This window comes from Equus caballus, chromosome 19 (genome assembly GCF_041296265.1).
Source record: "Equus caballus isolate H_3958 breed thoroughbred chromosome 19, TB-T2T, whole genome shotgun sequence".
Taxonomy (NCBI): Eukaryota; Metazoa; Chordata; class Mammalia; order Perissodactyla; family Equidae; genus Equus; species Equus caballus.
Window position 1 is genome coordinate 49,600,721 of NC_091702.1, and position 17,699 is coordinate 49,618,419.

At 43.8% G+C, this 17,699-nt stretch overlaps 1 protein-coding gene across 2 annotated transcripts in view; it reads right to left on the reverse strand.

Annotated features, from left to right (window-relative positions):
* The window catches only part of ARHGAP31 (Rho GTPase activating protein 31), a 110,420-nt gene that overhangs the window by 51,149 nt on the left and 41,572 nt on the right, over positions 1-17,699 (reverse strand). Inside the window, exon 1 of one of the 2 annotated variants that reach the window (XM_070243744.1) lies at positions 2,815-2,833. The exons of the other annotated variant lie outside the window; for it this stretch is intronic. The gene's annotated coding sequence lies outside the window, so the exon portion shown is untranslated. Of the gene's footprint in view, positions 1-2,814; positions 2,834-17,699 lie in introns of those variants that run through there. 2 annotated transcript variants of the gene reach the window in all.

Sequence of the window (17,699 nt, forward strand, 5' to 3'; positions counted from 1 at the left end):
TGGTGTGTTCCGCAATGTGTGTCTGTCCTGAGGCATATGAGTGTTGTGCCGTGCAGGGCACAAGTGGATTTAAGAGTCCTGAGCATAACAAAATAAAGGACAAAAATCATATGATCATCTCAATAGAGGCAGAAAAAGCACTTGACAAAATTCAACATCCATTTATAGAAACTCTCAACAAAGTGGTCACAGAGGGAACGCACCTCAACATAATACAGGCCATATATGACAAGCCTACAGCTAACATCATACTCCATGGTGAAAAGTTGAAAGCTTTTCCTCTAAGATCAGAAACAAGACAAGAATACCCACTCTTAGCACTTTTATTGAACTTAGTATTTGAAGTCCTAGTCAGAACCACCAGACAAGAAAAAGAAATAAAAGGCATCTAAATTGGAAGGGAAGAAGTAAAACTATCATTATTTGCAGATGACATGATTTTATTTATAGAAAACCCTAAAGACCACCAAAAAACTGTTAGAACTAATAAATGAATTCAGTAAAGTTGCAGGGTACAAAATCAATATACAAAAAACGATTGCATTTTTATACACTAACAATAAACTATGAGAAAGAGAAATTAAGAAAACAATCCAATTTACAGTGGCATCAAAAAGAATAAAATACAGGGCCAGCCCCACGGCTTAGTGGTTAAGTTTGGTGCACTCTGCTTTGGCAGCCTAGGTTCAGTTTCCAGGCATGGACCTACACCACTCATTGGTGGCCATGATGTGGCAGCGACCCACATATAAAATAAAAGAAGATCAGCACAGATGTTAGCTCAGGGCCAATCTTCCTCAGCAAAAAGAGGAGGCTTGGCAGTGGATGTTAGCTAAGGGCTAATCTTCCTTAAAAAAAAAAAAAAAAAAAAGAATGAAACCAGACCACTATCTTACACCATACCCCAAAATTAACTCAAAATGGAGTAAAGATTTGAATGTAAGATCTGAAACCATAAACTCCTAGAAGGAAACATAGGCAGTAAGCTCCTTGAAATTGGTCTCGGTGATGACTTTTTGGATCTGACTCCAAAAGCAAAGGTAACAAAAGCAAAAATAAACAACAGACTATAGCAAACTAAAAAGCTTCCGCCCAGCAAAGGAAACCATCAACAAAATGAAAAGGCAACCTGTGAAATGGGAGAAAATATTTGCAAATCATATATCTGATAAGGGGTTAATAACCAAAATATATAAAGAACTCATACAACTCAACAATAAAAAGAAAATCTGATTAAAAAATGGGCAGAGGATCTGAATAGACATTTTTCCTAAGAAGACTTACAGACGGCCAATACATACATGAAAAGATGCTCAACATCACTAATCATCAGGGAAATGCAAATCAAAACCACAATGAGCTATGACCTCACACCTGTTAGAATGGCTATTGTCAAAAAGACAAGAAATAACAAGTGTTGGTGAGGATGTGGAGAAAATGGAACACTCAGGCACTGTTGGTGGGAATGTAAATTGGTGCAGCCACTATGGAAAACAGTATGGAGGTTCCTCCAAAATTAAAAATAGAACTACCATATGATCCAGCAATTCCATTTCTGGGTATGTATTTGAAGAAAACAAAAACACTAATTCAAAAAGATATATGCACCTGTATGTTCACTGCAGCTTTATAATCACCAAGATGTGGAAACAACCTAAGTGTCCATTGATGGATGGATGGATAAAGAAGATGTGGTATATATATACAATGGAATACTACTGAACCATAAAAAAGAATGAAATCTTGCCATTTGCAACAACATGGATGGACTTTAGGGTATTATGCTAAGTGAAATAAGTCAGACAGAGAAAGAAAAATACTGTATGATTTCACTTGAATGTGAAATCTAAAAAAGAAAACAAAAACAAAACTCATAGAAATAGAACAGATTGGTGGTTGCCAGAGGGGAGAGGAGTTGGGGGGGTGTACGAAATGGGTGAAGGGAGTCAAGATTTTGTCCTAATTTCCAGTTATAAAATAAATAAGTCACGGGGGTGTAATGTTCAGCATGCCAATTATAGTCAATAACATTGTATTGCATATTTGAAAATAGCTGAGAGTAAATCTTGAAAGTTCTCATTATAAGAAAAAACATTTTGTAACTTTGCAAGGTGACAGATGGTAACCAGACTTATTGTGGTGATCATTTCACAGAGTTTACAAATATTGAATCATTATGTTGTACATCTGAAACTAATATAATGTTATATGTCAGTTATACCTCAATTTAAAAAAAAGAGCTCAGAGCACTCACTAGGAGGACTCAAAGACAAAAGCCTCGACTGAAAGTGCCTTTATAAAGAGCACTCCACAAAAGGGGCAGTGCAGGGTCACCAACCTGTCCTTTCCCGTTCCCAGATAGGGACCTCCCAGTACCATAGCTCTCAGCTGCAGCACCTCAGGCTCTATTTGTTTTAAAGGTGGGGAAAACACATTCCCGGATGGAGCCTCTGCCATAAATTTACTCTGGCTTTGGTACAGAGGCCCTAGAACCTCTCGTCTATGGCTCTGTTTAAACAGGAGGCAAGACTAAAACAACCCAAGGGAGGAGGCCAGGGTCCCGGTCCCGGAGGAGTGTTAGCTTTCCTGGATTCTCATCTGGGGCTGAGTTGGAGGACGTAGGAATTCTCCACCTTCTCAGTACTAAATGGGAAAGGATCCACTTAATCTCTGTAATCCTTGAGCTCTAGAGCAAGAGCAGTGGTTCCCAGACTGTGGTCCCCAGAGCAGGTCCAGCAGCAGCAGCCGCCTCCAGGTGATTCTGATGCACGATGCAGCTGAAGAACCCCTAGTCCAGACCAGGGCTTCTCATACCTCAGTGCAGACAAATCACCGGGATCTTGTTAACATGCAGATTCCACAGCTGGCCCAGTGTCAAACTGGCATCTCTAACCAATTCCCAGGTGATGTAGATACTGCCAATCTGCAGCCCAAACTTAGTGTAGCAAGAGTCTGGAGGGAATACTGGTGGGTGGTGGTGCTGGGGCTACTAAGAGTTTAAGTCTCAAAGTCTCAGAATTCTTTAGACTGTCGTCCCGGGGGTCCAACCAAATTGGGGACACCCTAGGATTCTGGAGAGTGTGGAAGCCTGATACAAAATAGCTGAGAAGTTATGGATGGAAAGAAAGCGTCCATTGTCAATTTAGGCATGGGAAGGAGCGATGTTGGGGGTCGAGGTCACAGAGCTGGTTCTGTGGGGTTTATCATGGACCAAAGAACTTTGTCTCCTCCCACAGAAGTACACACAGCTGCTGATTACGATGTAATATTAGAACTCCTTTGAATTGTTTCACTGATGGTTCTCCGAGTCCCTTTTTGTTTTGCTTTTCCTGGATCAGCGATCTTAAACATTAAATTTTAATCTGAGCACAAAATAAATCTTGAGGTGGTTTCTGATGGAAAAAAACACCTTGGTTTTGATTTCTGCCTTATAGTTTACCAAACACTGCAAAATCCTTTATCTCGTTTGATCCCACCTGGTACAACTAAGAGACATTTTATATTATAAATAGTGTGGGCCCCTTCTTTCCTCAATTCCTAACCTCTTCAAGGGTTTAGTACCAAAAGGCCGGCAGCCGAATCATTTCTCTGAGTCCCCCCAGGAGTAATAAATCGGCTAAGATTCCCCAGTGCCCTGTGCGGCCGGGAGCTGATCAGATCTGGAGATACAGATTGGAACAAGCACAATTTTATTTGGTGAGTCATGTGATCTTGGCAGCCCCATTCCTTCATAGTGCAAATTGCACTGGTGTTTTAGGGAAATATGGCACTCCCGGCTCCCTATTCTGGATATTGTTAAGGTCCTGGACTGGTGGGAGTTCATCTTCTCTCTGGGTCCTGCATCCCTCACCTTCAAAGTCAAGTCTGGTGGTATATACACACAATGGAGTACTACTCAGCAATAAAAAGGATTGATACAGCAGATGGGTGATAGAAGCCAGACTATAAAAGAATACATACCGTATGCTTCCATTTATATAAAACTCTAGAAAATGAGAGAGAAAGCAGGGAAGTGGCAGGAGGTAGGAATTGTGAAGGGGCTGAGGAAACTTGGGCGTCATGGATACATTCATCATCTCGACTGAGGTGACAGAAAGGACCAAGGGCCACTGGTGGGTGAAGAAGAATTGATACTTGTGGGAGGAGGGCAGAAGAGTGAGGGAGACAAGCGGCTGCGTGGGAAGAAATCCTTGGAGAATCTGCCGCTGTGCACAGGGGGAGAGCGGGGATTTAAGAAGCTCTGCTGTGCAGTGAACGAGCCTGCGCTTCGGCATTTTTTCGAGTGATAAAGTGAAGATTTCAGTTACTTTCTCTTTATTCTTGATTGTCAGCAGAGAACTTCCTAGCTTTCACCCCAGGAGCTAAAGCTGGCTCAGTGGCTCCCGTAGCCTCTCTCTCTGCCAGCTCCTGCTCTTTATTTCTGTCCCATCCTCGCTCTGTGCTGCAGCCCCGTCTCTTCCGTCCCTAGTCTGTGAGGCTCGGCTTGCCTAGAGGTCGCTGTCTGCCCAGTTATCCCTCTGATTCTTCTTTCTCCTCCCCGTCTTTTAACTTCTTCTCATGGAATGGAAGACAATTTTGAAAATTTGTGGCATTTATTTTTAAAAATATAATGTTCTCTGTTCTTTAAAAAAAATTAACTGCTTTCTAATTTCCTAAGGAAAAAACTTGTTAGATATTTTCAGGCTTTGGCCTATCCTCCTTGGAGAAAAGTTTATTTATTTATTTAAATTTTAACCTTTTTAAAAATTGAGAAGTAATTCAAATGCTGTAAAATTCACCCTTTTAACGCATACAATTAAGTGGCTTTTAGTATATTTATAGAGTTAAGTGACTATCACATTTCAGAACGTTTTCGTTACCCCAATTCCAGAACATTTCCATATGTGCAAGGTTATTCATTGCAGCAAGTTTTGTAGTAACACAAGATTATCCATCAATAGGAGGCTGCTTATACAAATAATGGAATACTATATAGTCATTAAAAAGAATGACGAAACTTTCATGACTGATATAGAGTGGTCTCCAAGATATATTGTTAACTAAAAAGAATAAAGTGCAGACAAGCATAATGGTATGCTAGCATCTAAATGGTATGCTAGCATTTAAAAAAGAGAGAGAATAAAAGAATAGATATGCAATTCATTTGTATGTGCATTAAATATTTATGGAAGGATGCACATAGTGATAAATTTAGTTGCCTACAGGAAAAGGAACTGGAGGCTGGGGCTAGGGCTATGAGTAAGAGAAAGACTTCTCATTGTATATTCTTTTATACTTTTGAATTTTAAACTGTAAGAATATATTGCCTTTTCCAAAAAATTTTCATTAAAAATTCAATTCAACAAATATTTATTGCAAGCCTGCTCTTATCCAGCACTAGGGGCCAGGTGTTGCCTGTACCTACATTATCTCTGTCACTAAGCTGTGAGCTCCTTGGGGCCAACGAGGACAGTGCTGTGTCTCATTCATCTAGAAGAGCCTTGAAAACACAAGCACTCAAAATGTTTTGCTGAATAGTGATGGGTCATTTTTCTCCAGATGGGTTTTCCATGCTCCATTGATATCTGGGTCCCTCACAGAAGAAAACACTTATTACATGTCAGGCACTGCGTTTTTTTTTAAACAGCATTCTCCATTCTATAATAACAGTCAACCCATGGGACAGGTAAAATTATCTCCATTTTGAAAACGTCAAAGTTGTTCTCAGAGAGGTTAGGTAACTTGCCCAGCATCAAACAGCTAGTAAATGCCAGAGTTGGGATCCAAACCCAGATTTGTCTGACTCCAAAGCCCTTGCTTTTTTCCTGAGCCCACAGTTGAGAAGGACTAGCAAAAGCCCCAAGCTACACCTACTGGACTCAAACCCTGCCCATGAGGAGGGCACGTCGCATGTGTTGGTGGCCGAGTACAGAGACACCATTTGGGGAGAGCTGACTGATTCTTCGGCTTTGACTACGAAATGCCTGAAACTCCACCACTGCAGCCTCTCCCTTATGGTGGTGACGGCTGTTAAGTGCTCGACACCTAGTGGTTTGTATCTATTTTTAAATACCTTTGGAAAAAGTTACAAAAGCAATATATGTTGAAAAACACTCCCCAATTTAGAGCTATACTATAAAGCTATAGTAATCAAAACAGAACGGTGCTCGCATAAAAACAGACAAATAGATCAATGGAACAGAATCGAGAGCACAGAAATAAGCATATATTGTAACTAATATTTGACAAGGGAGCCAAGACTACTCAGTGGAGAAAAGACAGTCTCTTCGATAAATAGTGCTGGGGAAATTGGGTATTCACATGTACAAGAACGAAACTAGACTCATATCTACACCGCTCACAAAAATTATGAAATAGAAATGGATTAAATTTCCTTGAAATGGATTAAAGACTTAAATGTAAGATCTGAAACCATGAAACTCCTAGAAGAAAACATAGGAAAAAGTTCTTTGCCATTGGTCTTGGTAATGATTTTTTGCATATAACACCTAAAGCACAAGCAATAAAATAAAAAATAAACAAGTGGGACTACATCAAACCAAAAAGCTTCTGCGTAGCAAAAGAAACCATCAACAAAGTGAAAAGGCAATCTAAGGAGTAGAAAAAAACATTTGCAAGTCATATATATATCTGATAATGGGTTAATATCCAAAATACACAGAGAACTCACAGAACTCAATAGCAAAAAACCAAATAATCCAATTAAAAAATGGGCAAAAGACCTGAATAGACATTTCTCCAAAGAAGATATACCAAATGCCAACAGGTACATGGAAAGATGCTCAACATCACTAATCATCAGGGAAATGCAAATGAAAACCACACAGAAATATCACGGCACACCTGTTAGAATGGCTGTCATCAAAAAGCCAAGAAATAATAAGTGTTGTGAGAATGTGGAGATAAGGGAAACCTTGCACATGATTGGTGGGATTGTAAACTGGGGCAGCCACTATGGAAAACAGTATGGAGGATCCTTAAAAAATTAAAAATAGAGCTACCATATGATCCAGCAATTCCACTTCTGGGAATATATCCAAAGGAGATGAAATCACTAACTCAAAAAGATACCTGCACCTTACCTTTGATAGCAACGTATTCCTAACAGCCAAGACAGGGAAACAACCTAAGTGTCCATGGACTGATGAATGGATAAGAAGTTGTGGTATATATATACACAGTGGAATATTATTCAGCCATAAAAAAACAAGGAAATCCTGCCATTTTCTGCAACATGGATGAAGCTAGAGGGCCTTATGCTAGGTGAAATAAGTCAGACACAGAAAGACAAATACTGTGTGATCTCACTTATATGTGGAATCTTAAAAAAAAAAAAAAACCCAAACTTATAGAGAAAGAGATCAGACTGTGGTTACCAGAGGTGGGGGAATTGAAGAAAGGTTGTCAAAAGCTTGTCAAAAACTTCTAGTTACAAGATAAATAAGTACTAGGGATGTAACGTACAGCATGCTGACTACAATTAACACTGCTGTGTGATAGATGAGAACATTGGTAAGAGGGTAAATCCAGGGGCCAGCCCAGTGGCTCAGCAGTTAAGTTCACGTGTTCCGCTTTGTTGGCCTGGGGTTTGCCAGTTTGGATCCTGGGTGTGGACCTACACACAGCTTGTCAAGCCATGCTGTGGCAGGTGTCCCACATATTAAAAAACATACATATATAGAGGAAGATGGGCACAGATGTTAGCTCAGAGCCAGTCTTCCTCAGCAAAAAAGAGGAAGATTGGCAGCAGACGTTAACTCAGGGCTAATCTTCCTCAAAAGAAAAAAAAGGAGAGTAAATCCTGAGTTCTCATCACAAGGAAAACCCTTTTTTTGCTTTCTCTTTTTATTGTATCTATATGAGATGATGGATGCTAACTAAACTTACAGTGTTAATCATTTCACAATATACGTAAATCAAACCATTAAGTTGTACATCTTAAACTTACACAGTGATGTATGTCATTTATATCTCAATAAAACTGGAAAAAAAGAATAAAAAAGAAAACAAATTAAGAAGATACACAAATATAAGGAGTAAAGAGTGACCGTCTCCCTTTCACACCACCTTCCCAATACGGTAAATGAGAAAAAGTGACACATGCTGAAATGTTAATAGTAGTTACTTCTACACGGTAGAAAATAAATGAAATAGCTTTTCGAAAAACAAGTTTCATTAAAGAAGCCAGAGGGCTTTCTGAAGTCAGTGGAGCAATTTCTACATGTTTGCTGAGGTCCTTTCCAGTGGCCCCGCTGAGGGCATTACTCCTCATTAAACTGAAGCATTTGCCTAACCTGCTGGCCTGGTGTGGCCGAGGACCAGCTCTGCCCCACTGCTGGGCGAGGCTCCTGATGGCAGAGCGCATCCTGGGGTCCCCTTCCCTCCTCACTTTTGGGGTGTCAGACACCACGTCCAGTCAGCTCTTTCCTGTAGAAGTGTCCAGGTCTCCCTCTGGTCCAGACCCTGGGGCGTCCCAGCTGGGCCCCTAGGTCTTTGCTATCCGTACACTCACTGCTTCCGCATGACAACCATTCTCCTCCCACCACAGCAGAGGTACTGAGGGCCTGTATATCCCCAGGGGACAAAAGGGTGAACAAGATCAAGAAGGGAATGGACAATTCCTGTGCATCTACTATGTGCTGGCCCCTGAGCTCCACCCTTCCATCCATTATTTGTGCCCAGTGCAGTGCTCACCACCACCTTACGAGAGAGATGTTTATCCCTGTTTAGAAACGAGGAAACCCAAGCTCGGAGGTATGAAGGAACTTGGCCAGTGTGAAAATCTCAGGCAAAATATGTTAAGGGTCCTAGAGAGGCACAAAGAATGTGATAAAAGTTCTAAAAAGATTACACAACGGCGGGGGCGAAATCAGGCCGAGCTTTCGGGTGTTGACAAGAACAGGAAATTGGGTGCATTTATAGAGCCGACTGTACGGGAGGGACCATGTCAGAGAGGGCTGAGGCAGAAGCCTCACCCCGAGGCCTCACCACGTGAGAGAAGTGGTTAAAGAGGACAAAGCAAGGCTCTGCGGTAAGGACTCTGACGCTGGTTCACAGGGCGATTTGAGATGCTCTGATGAGATATGACAGGTACGATGTGATGCAGTGGATGCTAGGATACGTGCAGAAAGCTTAGTTATGCACCTGGTGTATAATAAACAGTAAATGTCATCTACTTTCTGGTGGGGCCAGAGAAAGGAATGGTATAAACAAGGTGGGAAAACAAGAAATAATGTGGTGCATTCCAGGAATGCTGGCTAGACCAGTCTGGTGGAAGAGAAGTGGTCAGATAAATTGGGGGAGTTTTTCATGACGGCCTCAGAAGATTGCATTCTATTTTGATCTCCACCGTCAGAAAAGTCTTTCTAAAACAATACCTCAATGATAAAAGCTCCCCTACTCCAAAACATTCAATTGCTCCCCATTGCCTATAGAATAATGTCCAATCCAGGCAGCTCTAGGACTAGACCTTCAGCTGCGTCATCCGGGCTAACCCTGGAATTCTCCTCTTCAGGGGAACAGGCGTTTGAGAAAGCTGGGGGGTGGGGGAAGGAATGATGTAAAGGAAAATACTTGTCACAAACATATCACTCCAAAAAGAAAAAAATGAGGTGCCCCTTTAAGGTCAGTGGAGAGAACTTCAGAGAAGGCTCACTCTTTTCCAGCTGGCGCCTGAAATTTCCCTAGGAAAGGTTAGTGCCTTTCTGACTCGGGGATGAAAGTTTGGTTGAGGGCGGTGAAGTATCTCGGATCATCAGCGACTTAATGAGCAAGTGGAAATAGCCTAGGGGGGACTGTCACGGGGCCTCTGGGGGTGTGTTTTGGGTTTGGGGGAGGGGGGTGGTTGTGGCCGTGAGGAAGGGCAGTGCTGAGTAGAGAGAAAGGGTGGGGTGTCACAAGGCTCCACAGAAAACAAACCTCCCAGGAGCCCCCACGTGACCTTGGGCTGAGAGCTGGCCCCGTTCACCTTGTGCACAGGAACTGAGCAGAAGGATTTTGTCCCGTTGCTGAAAACAGAGGCTGCTAGGCTTTGTACAATTTATGAAGACTTTTTTTGGCTCGTCCTTCCTACTGTCTGACTTTGCTCTCAGGGGATTTGTGGGGCAGACATCACTCACTCCATGGGGCTGCTCACGGCTGATGGAAAGATCCTTCAGTCAGCGCCAGCATACTCCCAGGCCCAAGTTGGGAGCATCAATTTCCTTTTCATTGCCAAGAAATCATTTAAATGCTCAATTTAACTGCATAAAGACCCCAGTCAGCTTGAATCACCCAGTCAAGATTTTATTTCCTGGGCTAGCAGCTCCTTTCTTTCCTGCCACCTGCTCCTTGGGATGCCACCAACGGAGGCACTTCCTTGGTGATGGAAAAAGAGGATGGTCACGTACACCCCCAGAGGGGGTCCCAGGGGGAGAAGGGATGGGAGCTGAGTAGGTTAATGAGAATAAACAGAGAAAATAAACCTGCTTCTTGAACTGTATGCTCCAGTAACACCAATCATCTGAAGAATGAGGACAATGTAAGTTTTTTTTCTCATCTGAGTGTGTCCAGGCCACTGTGTTTTTTTCCTGCCTACTGGGTGGCCATGAGATGCACTAACCAAATGCAATGTGGAGTCCCATGCTTAACGATCATTATTTTATTTAATTCTCACAATTCTGAGGTGCAGGCACTACTATTCCCATTTTGTAGATTGGAAACTAAGCTTTGGTGTGGTTGGATGACTTGTCCAAGATCAAACAGCTAGTGGCAAAGCTGGGGTACAATTATGAGTCTCTCTGAATTCAAAGTTCATGTACTTTCCAGCACATTTTATAAATATAACCTCCACACTAGGGAAACTGAGGCACAGACCACATGAGGAAGACCAGAAAGTAGTAGAAAGCAGAAGTGATTTCATGTCTAAGAGCAACTTGATGAGGTAGAAGGATTTAAGACAAGGAGTTTAGAAGCCCGGGTTCTAGTCCTGACCTCCAGGGACTAGATTTCAGACCTCTAAGGAGAGTAACTCTCCTCCTCTTTGAATTCCCCCAGGTGTCTCACAGGTCCTAGGCCCTGGGTACACATTAGTCAAAGCAACCTGAACCAGCTGTGCATCCTCGAGGGAGAAACAGCCACTCCCGGGCTCAGACTTTCATTTGCACCAGGAGTAATTTCTATACCTGGATGATTGCTAATGTTCCCTCCATGTCTCACATCCCATGACCCGTGAACTTCCTGGATGAAGCTGGGCTAGAAAGTAAGAAGGCAAACTTGACTTCTACCTGAAAATGCTCAGGTCCTCACTCCTGCTGGTTCCGGTGTACATCTAGGTCTTCTAGGGCAAAATGTTAGTGATATTTTTCGTTTGTTTTGTTCTTGTTTCTCATCTGTACAGCTAATGACTCGCCAACTCGCCCCACTCATATGAACGGAAATTTATGCTAAATAAATATAAACTTCAATCTCAGAAGGTTTAGACATACCTCCTTTGGTATGGCTGGACTCCTATGAACTTCAATGCTATTTTTATTATTAGGGAGCCTGGAGTCCTCCAAGGACTTAGTTTAAAATGGCGCTGAGTTCATCTGAAGGTCCCCCCCACCGATGTGACCATACCCTGAGAGTGAGAAATACCTTCTCTGCTTATTGTACCTTCTTGTTTCCCAGGAGGCTCAGCTTCCTAATGGTTTCCAGACCTATGGCACCATGGGTTCTTTTCATTTCTGTGTTTTTCTAAAATCAATTTTGTTGATGAAAGATGAGGAGCATTTAGAAAAAACAACTTCATCCTCGGCCCGGCTAAGTCTATGCGAAGACCAGCCAGGTAGCGCTTATCAGCTCCTCGCTGCACACCACCCCCCTCCCAGCAACCTTTCATTTCCTGCCCAATATTCCCGAGCCACAGGCAGCCATTGTTTCCAGAACCGCTTTGCTTGGAAGCCTGGGTACCGTGGCCTCCCAGCGCTTCCTGTTGTTACAAGGACTCTCTTTCCTGCTGAAAACAACGGCACTTCCCTGCTGTATGTAACCCTTTTTGGGGCAACTCATTTCTTCCATGAGCTGGTTCAGTGCTGGCAAATGCTGGGTCCTCGTTAAATTTATTTTATTTAACTTTTTTTTCTTATTATACAAGCACTGCAAGTAGAAAATTTTTAAAATACAGATGAGCAAAAGAAGAAAAATCACCAACTTCATCCCCCTTTATTAGCACTTCAAGCCTCTTTGATCTTCATGCTTCAAGACTATGCATCTACATACAGAGAATTTACCATGGGACCCAGGGCTTGAAGAGATGGCCATTCCCCATGGTTGAAATGGAGGCAGGGAGGCCCGCCTGGAAACCAGCCTCTCGGAGGGGAGGTTCTCATACATTGGTGTGCAAAAGAGGCTCTCGGCAGCTTAACAAAAGTGCAGACTCCAGGAGAGTCCCCTCTAAATTCTCAGGGCCACCCTTGGAGAAACTCTGAAAGAGATTCTCTTGGAAAAGTTTGTTAAAAGAATTTGAGAGGAGCTCATGGAGCCATTGAACCTGAAGGGGTTGGGGAGGTGGCAGAGCGATGACGTTGTTCCCACTTTGAGGCCTCGGAGTCTCCTCATTCTGTGTCCCTGCCAGCTGCCAGAAGGAGCTTTCAAAAACACAGATCTGATTGTGTTTGTCCCCAGAGAAGTCCAAGGTCATAGCGGGGCAGGCTGGGTTCTCTGTGATCCCTCCAACAGGACCCTCTCTAGTCACGTCAACTCCCCACAGTTCCCCGAAGACCCCTCATGGCTTTGCCCTCTCCTTCTTCTGACGGAAATGCACACACCCCTCAACAGATATTCACACATCCTTCAGAACCCAGCTGAGAGAGGTCTCTCTAGAACCTTTCCTGAACCTCAAATCCAACAAATCCCCCCAAACAGGACACAGGGCTCTGCCGTATTGCCTAGAACTCTGGACACTATTTTATGATGCAAACCAAGATATCCTACTTTCTATGAGTTTCTCTTTCACGATCCCTGGGAAGAAAGCCGAGGGATATGATGTAGAGTATTTTGGAGACTAACACTCCCCCGTCCCCGATTTTCTCTCTGAATCTCTGACACATCCCAACAAAAAGATATGCTCCTGCAGAGGCTTCGCCCTTACCTTCGCAGGGAAGGTTTCTTTACGTAAAATCAGCTGAAATTAGTAGTGATCCGTGGTTTGTTAAAACTCCAAGCGATGATGATATTCAAGCTTTTGTCCTGAGGTTTTGCAGCTCAAAAATTACTTAGTGTTCTCGGAATGTCTCCTCTGAAGAACCAGCATTTTTTCAGAGGCCAGATACTGCAATTCCCCAAACCTGCTCCCCTCTGCTCACTCACAGCTGTTACCCCACTGCCCTCAGCTCTGTCTTCAGAAGTCATTTTCACCAGCTGTATTTAGGACCAAGGCTAAATGAGGAAGACGGCACCCAGGATGACTGTCAAATGTCTCAGCACCTTCTGAGGAGGAGGCATTCATAAATAATATATAAAGGACATAGATAACTGGTAAAGAAAATGCTAGGTACCCCTCAGATACCCTTATTTCTAGGGTTTAAAAAGCTAGATATCAAAGAGATCATTTTGCTTTTAATTTCTAACTTTTATTCTCTCCATGTTTTCCTTAGCTTCAGAATTGGAATTTTCTGCGGCTTGCTGTTTATGGTAGGAAATGTCGGCGGTCAGATCTGATCCAAAGGGAGCCCAGGGATGGGCAGCTTTTACACGGTAAGGCTCGGGTTCTGATCCCTTTTCTGGGGCAAACGGATGGGGTCATGGGTGCCTCTGGGGTGCCTCCCAGCCCGTCCTTGGAGTAACAGCCTAGAAAAGGCTCCCAGACTGAGTCTCGACCCAAGCTTGCACACAAGGAGGCCACACTGTAAAGCTCCCATGAAGGAAATGATGGTCAAAAATTGGTGTTTTAAAAGATCTGTCAGGATCAATTATAGTGAGGAGTAGCTAGAGGCAGAGAGCCTTCTGGGAAATAATCCAGGCCCTGGGTGACTCACCTCCAGGGCACTTCCTCGGGAAGCCGTCCATGATGCCCAAGGAGGGAGTACTTGTTACATCATTTTAGAGCAACTGGTACACAATTCACACTTAACTGAGTGGTTTTTGTTTTTGTGTCTTTCAACATCTACTTTTTTCTATTCCGTAAATTCCATGAGGAGCTATGTCTGTCTTACTCAACTCATAAGATGCTACCCATGACCTCAGTTTACACTCTAGTAATTGTCCTCAAGCAGCACGTGGAACCAGGCAGCGTGCATACCTGGATGAATGGGTGAAAGGAAAGGCCGGGCCAGAGGCGTGGGCCTCTACTGGACCCCATGTAGGATGTGGCAAGATGACATCGTCTTAGCAAGGACCAGATTAGATACAAAATGCACTTTTGTCTCCAGTGCTTTTGTCCTTCCCCACTCCATATTTATTTTCTCCTTCCCCCCACCCTATCCCTATCCCCAAGGATCTACTCTATGCTCCATTCCTGTTCTCCGCTGATTGCTGAACCCGAATCCTGGGATTTCGGGATGTCAGAGTTGGAAGGAACCTTGAGATCACCTTGTTGAACCGCTTGATTTAGTGCCAGGAAACTGAGGCTCCAGGAAGCTTGGGGACTTATCCAAGGTCACCCAGCTCAACAGTGATAAAGCCCTAGAGTTGGAGGGAGACTGAGAAGACACCAGGAGTGTTGAAAAATGGTTAGGATTCCCTTTCTTTCCAATTTTGAGGATTAGGGGTTAAGTACCTGGTAGGCCTCTCTCTGCCCCAGACTAACGGATACTTTGGTGTCAGAAGTAATTTAGGGTATTTAAGCTCAGGCGGACCCTGAGCAGTCAAACCAAATTAAGTCTGTTTCTTGGATCCCCACGTGTAAAACACTGTGCCAGACTTTTGGGATTCAAAGAAGTATCTTATACTTCTAAGACACTGCCCACGATCTCAGCTTACAGTCTGGTTCCTTCAATTACATGCAGTTAAATTGTGGGTAGAACAAAAATGTCAGGAGAGCCCTTTCTAGTTCCTTCTGCAGCTGTCTGGCAGGAGTCAGTTGGGTTTAATGATATCTTTCTGGAGAGAGAGGAAAGGGAGTCAGCGGCCAGAGGCCGGCTCTCCCCTTCTACAAATTTGCTTTCTCTTCTTAAAAAGTAAGTAGCTGATCCTCAGCAAGGGGGAGGAGTTTGTTTATTGTTTTAAAGTCTTCAAGATTCCTGTTTAGAGGGTGTAGGCTTGCAATGACTTAAATTCCCTGAAGAGAGATGAGATGGAAGTAGCAGGCTCTGAGGGCACTCTCAGAGCAGCTGAGTGGATGTGGCCTCGGGCTGGGGGTTCCGGGGAACACAGAAGAAAGCAAGCCTGAGCTGGCTGAGGGGACTCCGGGGGGCTTACTGGGAGGCTCAGCTCTATTCGGGAGACAGAGCAGCCCTGGTGCCAAGGACCCAGCCGAGGATAGTCGACTGGTCAGGACCCAGGCGATGTGAGTGATTCTCAATCCACAGAATCTGAGAGAGACTGGAGAAGGCAGGCGGTGGGCACCTGGGTGTCCACGTAAAAGAGGTGGGCGAGGGCCGACAGAGCCCTTCATGACTTAGTCTCAGGTGCAGACTTCACCTTGTCCCATCCCCACATTTTGGTTTGGCATCACTTGCTTTGCTCACTTAGGGGCCCTCCCTCGCTTATCTTCCCTCAAGCATCCGGGGTGAGTGACAGATCAAGGAAGAGAAAGTCCTCTCCATTATTCAAACTGTGCTCACCTCCCACCCTCTCCGTGAAAGCTTCCCAGATTCATTTGTCAATTAAGTATTTTTGACATCCACTCTATGCTTGGGTGCTGGGTGCTAGATGCCAAGGACCCAAAGGAAAGCAAAACAAGAGGCCCCATCTTCAGGGATCTGAGTCCACCAGGAGGGAATCCGTCTAAATTAATCTCCTCCTTTACTGTTCCTGGTTAAGGAGAGAAGTTCTGGAGCCATTCTGCCTGGGTTCAAATCCTCCCACTGCCACTTTCTGCCAGTGAGACCGGCGCATGTTTCCTATAAGTCAATGCTATAACCCTGGGGTCCTGCGTCTGTTCCAGTTTACGCCTGTTGTTCTGTATAATTTCTGATGGTAATCCCTTTCACTTAAAAATGTTTCCCAATTTGGGTAAAAAATTATATGGTTACCTTACTTGTTCAGATTCCTTATTTATAAACTGGAGTTGGTAACAAAATCTACCTCATAGGGTAGTGCTGAGATTTAAATAAAATAATCTACAAAGTGCTTGGAACAATATCTCAATAAGCTCCCAATAAATATTGACAATTGTCATCATTATTTTTATTGTGATTATTGTCCCACTGGACTTTGCTCCTCCAGAGCAAGTCCTTATGTTGGGGAGGTTTTACTCCTCTCTGTATCCCTGGCACCCAGCCCCATGCCCTGCACCATGGAGACTCTGCCACGTGTGGCCATGGAGTTAGCCACGGTAGGGAGCACATGCAGAAAAGCAGTTGGTGGACTGTTCAGAGAGGCTGCTTCTTCTCTGGTCTCAGAAAGCAGCACAGGAAAATGGAGGATGACCTCTGAATTCTCTCTCTAAGTAGAGTTGCCAGAGAAAATACAGAACACCCATTTAAATTTGAATTTCAGATAAGCAATAAACAATGAAGAGTTTTTAGTATATGTATGTCTCCACTTTTGCATGGGACATACATTAAAACATGATCTGTTGTTTACCTGAAATTCAAATTTAGTAGAGTGTCTTGTATTTTCATTTGCTAAATGTGAGTCCATCTCCCACTCTTCACTGCCCCCTGCCCCATGGCAGGGTTCCCTTAAAGCCTCATCCTCACCAAACCACACCCACATATCTTCCCTGACTCCTATTCACCCTATTGGCCAACCCTGGGCCTGTCCATGGGAAACCACTCACAAATCCCTTCAACATGAGGAGAGCTGAGAAAGGGCGGGGCAACAGCAGGTGAGGATGCTTCAGGGAGCCAGAAATCTCACTGGGTCAGAGACATCTGGTTGTGCAGAAGTGTCAGTGGGCTCCCCTCCCTGTAGAGATAAGGGCAAGCTCTTTCCTCACCTGGTCTCTGGGAGAAAAGGAGAGCAAGGATGAAGCTGGTCTTGATACCTAATAGGGTTTCTCTTCCCAGGGCTTCTTTGACTTCTAAGCCTACCTCTGCATGTTCCCACCTCCTGGTGGCCCTTCTCCTTGGCTACCGAGAATACTCTTGATTGTATGAATGTGTGAATGGGTGAGGGCATCTTTGCAGTACTCTTTTAGAAAAGGAGGGAGCAAGATACCAGTGTATCTCTGAGTTTAGGAAGTATAAACTTTGGGGGTACACCTCCCCATGCACCTCCTTTTTCCTTAGAACATTTACTGAGTGCCAGGCACTGGGCTAAATATCTCATATATATGATTTCATTCAGTCGACACAACCCAGCAAGGCAAGTGTAACTATGCTCCTTCTACAGATGAGAAATCAGGGGCTGAGAGAGGTTTACTCCCTTGCTGAACATCATCCAGTTTGCAAGTGGTGGAGCCAGCAATTAAGTTGAGTCTCTGACTCTGAATCCCACTCTTAACCAGCCTACTACTCTGCTCCTTTTCACCCTGGCCTCTACTAGGTGCTCAATCACTATTTCCTGAATGAATGCATGATTGAATGCATCAATGAATGTATCTTGACCTGAGGAGCTGTACTTACCTCTGTAGA